This window comes from Mercenaria mercenaria, chromosome 9 (genome assembly GCF_021730395.1).
Source record: "Mercenaria mercenaria strain notata chromosome 9, MADL_Memer_1, whole genome shotgun sequence".
In the NCBI taxonomy this organism is placed as follows: Eukaryota; Metazoa; Mollusca; class Bivalvia; order Venerida; family Veneridae; genus Mercenaria; species Mercenaria mercenaria.
The window spans coordinates 30,885,088-30,892,080 of NC_069369.1; positions in this window are offsets into that span (position 1 = coordinate 30,885,088).

A 6,993-nucleotide genomic window follows, 5' to 3' on the forward strand; every position below is an offset into this window, starting at 1 on the left:
CGCTATCTCAGCGCAAGTAAATGTGGATAACACATTAACATAAAGAAGTACTTTCCCATTTTTTGCGCAAAGGTGGCGAAAAACTTCTGCAAATTTCTTTTCATCCCGTAGGTGTTATCGGGCACGTTAAGGCCATAAGGTACCTCCGCCATTTTGATTTTAGATTGACCTTCACTTTGGGGTTGGAAAGCTAGTGAACCAAAAATTTCAGATGCAACTTTCCCATAGCACTAAAACAGCGCAGTTTGCAAGAACCCAACAAAAAATAGCTGTATAAAGGAAAACTGAAATTCGGAAATAAAGTAGATATTTTACCTGTAATTTTCCGAATTGTCGGTAGCATTTATAGTCCCTTTTCAATTAATATTTTTAAAATTCATGAATGGCAAACGTTTGTTCACAGAATCAATTAGTTAGTAACATTTTCTTTAGTTTATGTTTTCTCATATCAAATTATAACTGGCTCACCTGGCTTAATTTAAACTAAAATTAGTTTATTCGCACGAGGTTCAAAATGCACGGGAGTCTCGAGATAGTATATGCCTATAAATCATACGTTTTAAGTGTAAGCAAATGGTTAAGGAAAAGACCGGACAGTATTTATACTTTTGAAGTTGTAAAGTCGATTGTTTTCTACAGGACGTAAAATTGAAACAAGTAAGCATTTTACCCTTTACAGCAATTTTTTTCAGGTGAATAATGATATTGTTTAATACATAGAAAAAGCAGTTTTGAGAAATGTCTTATTTGTGTATCAACTTTTCATATTGTTATATTCCAGAGATGCAGAGGTTAGATTTAAGAAAACACATAAAGTTTTTAGAACAAAATTTTAAGTAAAATTTGAAACTTATTTTTCACCTTTATTTGTCTACTTACAGACAATTTAAGATCAGATGACCGTTCAAGATCCATGCATTAACAAATGGGAAAAATATAATTTAGTTTATGCGGAAACGCCAGACAGAATGGGTGAACTAACAGATTAAATTGAATAAGGAGTCAGAAACAGACATATTAAATTGCTTCATTATATCTCATTAGTCTGTAGATCAGTTTCCATTTCACTTAACGATTACTTTATAGTCTGAATATTGTTTAGTCTATACGACATTATGATAAAAAATGCCTAATCTGCTATTATTCAGTCTATACATCAAGTCTCATTTCAAGTATGTATGTAAGTATATATGTACGTTTTCAAGAACGTGATGTAACTGACTGTACTGCGGTATATCTGTGTGCTAAAAAAGGTGTAAATCTGCTTACAATGTTTCCTCTGCTGCATTTATTATCCTTTTCTTTTCAATACTTTATGCCTGTTTTCTCGTTTAAGTCAACACTAGGATTATACCGAAGCACGAAGTATTTATATTCTGACGCGGGCGTTAATTCATTCAAGGTTATCTACACAAATGGATAAGACACAGAGGTGCACAAAATTGTTTTACGTGCGAGGTGTAGCTTGAAATGAATCAATGGCAACTTTTGTGAAACACACTGGCATAACATTAAGAAAATGAACCTTTATAATTTGCTTGCAGTTAAGCAGTCTTCGGAAGTTTCTATTTAAGAGAAAGTGTAGTTTTGATATGAAATTTGGGATTCCACAAAAACACGTACAAAAAATAGTTATTCTGATGGCATTTAAATATGTATAAGTACAAGATGTGCTCCAGCAAAATGGCTGGATAGTGCAATTAATGTCTGAAAAGTGCAATATGATTGTGGATATCTTAACTAAAACTTTAATGAATATAGTTAATGACACTGTCGAATTACATGATATTTCAAGCACTTATAAGGCTGTATAGGTAAACTAATAAGACCTTTTTTGAAACGTTAAACTCTTTTTTCTATCAAGAAAGTGTATAAGAAAGAACTCAAATTATATGTATAGTAAAAATGCCATTTGTTCCAGAACGAAATTATTTCGTCTTTATTTCAATGGTCGCAACCCCTTCAAGTTCGCCTGTTTCAGTAAGGAATGACCCAATACCTCCACAAACAAGACCACTTTATTACACGTTATACTCTCTCTTTTTTCTATCATGAAAGTTGACCATACATGTATGTACTACTCTACTCACCGATATAACCAGCTAAGTAGGAACTTAATTTTACAGATTATAATCCCAAAAAATTCAGATATGATTAAGTCACTAATTCCCAGTACGAAACGACTATTTTACAACCACCATAGCGCACTTAAAGACTAATTTGGTGATGTGGTGATAATGGATACTGTTTTTGGAGCATTGAGCAAACCAAGGAAAACATTTACAAGCTTCGTTTGACTGAGTCTATTCAGGAGATGTCATGACAGACATAACACCCATCAAGCAGAAAATATGTTAGATCATCCTAAATAAACTTACTAATGCCTCTGTTCTTGTTATTGCTGTAACATGCCTTTGGTAAAAACAGAAGACCAGTAGCGTAAAAAAAAGTACGAAAACAGTTCCATCCGAATCTTACAAATGTAATATAAAACTCAAGGACACTGATTTCCCCCTCTAACGCACTTGTCCGTAATAAGTCATAATGCGTCCCTGCACATACAAAAATGCAACCCCCAACAAAGAGCTGTATAAAGAAGTAAAACTGAAATTCGGAAATAAAGCAGCTATTTTACCTGTAATTTTCCCAATTGTCGGTAGCATTTATAGTCCCTTTTCAATTAATATTTTTAAAATTCATGAATGGCCAACGTTTGTTCACAGAATCAATTAGTTACTAGGATAATTTTCGATCTATTATTTATAGTCTGCAAACGGATGCTTACAAATTTCGAGTGAATAGACATTCTTGTCGAAGAAATGTGTTTAAAACGTTAAACTATGTTTACACAGTGCGTTTATTCTTTAAATGTGAAGGAAGGAGAATGGAAAGAAAAGCTATACTAAATGGCTTTTACATAGTTAATAAGGTGAAATGTATTCTTCAATTAGGAAATCTGAGGTAAAAAACAATCATTTATTTCATTTTCTGAAATAAACATGGCGGCGAAACGCTTGAGAAGAAACGGTGCGCGTGTTTTGTGCATTAGAAAGTTTAACAACATTTTCTTGAGAAACAAAGACGCTCGTACTAATAATTTTGGTATTTCTTCGATTTGTAAATACATATTTGTAGCAATTTGATTGGCATGCCAAACTACAATCTTCTACCGAAATTTCTATTTATTTTTTCAAAGCACTGTAGAGACTGGGTTCAGCGTGACATTCATTCTCGCAAATTTGCCTACAAATATATCTGATCATTTTAACTTTTATTATTTATTTTAGTGTCTTTGTGCTTCCCATGCTATTTCAAGGATTTTAATTTTTCATTCAATTTTTGTGGAATATGCTTAACAGTGACTGCTGATGTAAAACTTGTTTCATGGGCGTGAAAAGTGTTGTACATTTCATTACATCTCATAAACAGACTCAATCGAGAGATTGTTCTTTTATTTTGTTTCGTTGGGTTCTTTGCCCCCAAATAATTTTTCTCATAGCATTTATTTTTCTTTACAGCTTTAAAGAAACATGTACATACAACTACAATACATCGTTTTACATAGGAGAAATGTCTTGGTTTGTATACGTAAGAAACTATTAAATGTTACGTCCAGATATACAATGTACTATTGAATAACTTAATTCGTAGTGTGTGATTTTTTTAATTGTAGCTAAAACAGACCCGTCTTTATAATTATATGAAAATAATGCTACTTTTATATACCAGGTATAATTGTAGCAAACCAATTTGAAGGAAATAGACTAGATTTGAAATAACGGAGCCGCATTTATCTTATTTCTTTTATAGTCTAAGTTTTCTTGATTTAAGTAAAACTATCAGTATAAATATTATTGCATTTAAGTTATTAAAAGCGTATTTGATAAAAGTAAAATTTCATAAAAATACATTAAGTAGTGTTTTAAGATATTTACAATAAACGCGGTTGCAAATAGTGCGTAATATCATTTGTTAAGTGCATGAATATACGCCTTCGCAAACCTTACCTGGAGCCGGTGATTCACCGCGATCCATCGCAATCCAGCGCGACCCGCTGAGATTTTTCATCGCGAGGCGCCGTGGACATTTTATCTATAGCAGAGCGTGGGGTCTTACAAAATCATTGCGATTTATCACACTCTTCTGTAGTGGTTCAATGTGAAAAAAACATGGCAATTTTCCACCCAGAGTAAATATTTGTGCCTGTGGTAACGCGGAAGAAGCAAATTCCACGAGCCAGGGACTGTACATACAACTACAATACAAATGTACTACGTTTTACATATTAAGAGAAATGTCTTACTAGTATTTGTGTATCAACTTTTCATATTGTTATATTCCAGAGATACAGAGGTTAAATTTAAGGAAAAAGTTTGAAAAATAAAATTATATGTAAAATTTGTAACTTATTTTTCACCATTATCTGTCTACTTACAGACAGTTTAAGATCAGATAACCATTTAAGATCCATGCTCTAACAAATGGAGAAAATACAATTTTTCTTTAGTTTTCGTGAATACGCCAGACAGAGTGGTTGAGCTAACAGATTAAATTGAATAACGAGCCAGAAATAGACATATTAAATTGCTTCATTATTTTTTTTTTAGTCTGTAGATCATTTTTCTTTTCATTTAACGATTACGTTATAGTCTGAATATTGTTTAGTCTATACGACATTATGATAAAAATATTGCCTAATCTGCTATTGTTCCATCTATACATCAAGTCTCATTTCAAGTATGAATTGCCTCACTGAATATTTCTAAGTTCATTCATCAGTTTTAATTACAATAAAAGATTGCCTAAGTGAATATTTTTCTGTCTTTACATCAGTTGTTATTTCAAGTATCTTTTGTTTTTCTTGCTTCACATCAATTATTACTTGAAGTATAGAGTGCAGTAGAACCTTAATATTAAGATCACCAGCGTATTATTAAAACCATTTTTTTCCAGCCCGCAGGTTTTCTCTATATCAATGGTCCCTTACCGCTTATAAAAGAATAAGTAAACCAAGACTACCTGTTTCAGTCCCAAATGACCCCAAAACTAATGTTTCGATTATTTATTTCAAATTATTTTGATTGTTTGCATTCAAATTCTGCGTTGTACAATGTAGGATTTTTTTCGTGGAATACTTAATTACATTTTTCAAGTTTTCAAGAACGTTAAGTAATGGACTGTACGTGAGACATATACGTTAGGTAATGGACTATACGTGCGACCTATACGTTACGTAATGGACAGTACGTGCGACATATCTGCGTGCTAAAAAAGGTGTAAATCTACTCAAAATGTTTTTATTATCATTTTCTGTTCGATACTTTATGCCTGTTTTCTTGTTTCAGTAAATACTAGGATTATATAGAAACACGAAGTATTTATATTCTGATGCGGGAGTTAATTAATTCGAGGTTTTCTGCACATGGGGATAAGACACGGAGGTTCACAAAGTTGTCAGATACATAGTACTTAGTAAAATATAATAATTCAAAAAATAATAGAGGAGGTGATCTATATATGACTCATTTTTTTTAACATTGGAACAATAGAAGTTATTTTAAGTCTATTAATTCTACATGAATAAAATCTGTAAAACGATCCCTTAGAAGCATAGAATGAATAATAGCAGACTCAGTTTGATAGAGTCTTTTCATGAGATGTAATAAGATGTGCAACACCTCTCACGTCCCCTAACATCGGCTTAAGCAGATTTATTGAATGGACTCCATGATCCCAAAGAACCAGAAAATATAACAACACTGAAGTCTTACTTGGTGACATTATTTCATTCATCAGTTTTCCATGTGTGCATATTTAGTAGAAGTCCCATAATAAGATATTATCAAGTATTCAGAATTAGGTTGGGGCGAAGAGAGGCCTTTCGCAGATCAGAGGCTCGGATTCTTCATTACTAGGGTAAGAATTAAACAATAATTTATCAAAAACTATTACAGTTGGTATAGGGGCAACCGGCTCGCAGAATAATTATGGTTGCTTGTCTTCCTGAGTAGTTTGATATAAACACTAATTTTATTTTGCATATTTCATAATAACCGTTTAAATAGATTGCAAAATATATGGAAGAAGATCTCAGTGTTTGCTGTATGCCTCCAGGAAATCTACACTTTCCTTTAATTCTCGAGGGGGGCGCGTGGGGGAGAGGGTTTCTTGGGAATGTGCACCACTTCTCGGAATTATTTTTTTATTTTGTAATGAAAGAGACTTTTTACATGCCTGTTTAAAAGACGGCACGTATTATGGGAACGCCCCTGGTGAGCGAGCGAGCGGGCGGGCGGAAGGGCGTTGATATGCGTTGACATCTTTTATCAACTTGTTTTGATTCTTGCGCCGAGTATTATGGATTTTCGTGTGAAAATTGTTTGCAAGTCTAGACATTTTATAAGGTCTTGACAAATTCTTCATTTCCCTTAAATCCTGACGGACTCACTTCAGCTATAGAAATAGCCAATGAAGTCATTTTGCAGTTGACTGAGAGTTTTTGCTGTTGCGCTATCTAAACCATAGGGAATACGTTCGAAATGAATGGATGTAAATGTGTGAATTTGTTATTGTAACTGTTAGTTGCTAAGCAGAATAAATCAGTCTCATCAAATATGTTGGTAATGAATCAAGAAAAATACGATTTTGATCCCTTGTGAAATTCAAGCAAAAACTATGAGAAGAAGTTTTGCAAATAGATTTTTCAAAGCTCTAATTTCTCAATGTGCAAAAAAAAACTGGTTTATACCTTTTCACCAAACTTTGCTTGTCACAGTTATGTTTTACAAGTGATTGAAAAGTATTTTTGTTTCACATGCGAGGTGTAATTTTTGGAGCTATTCTATGCTATTTACTCAATCGTTTGTTATTTTTGACTTCTACATGAATCAATGGGAATATTCTTGAAACATATAGTGACATATCATAAAGGTTTTATTTCCATTCTGTTGTATGCCCCCCTTCAAAGAAGCGGGTGTATATTGCTTTGCACTT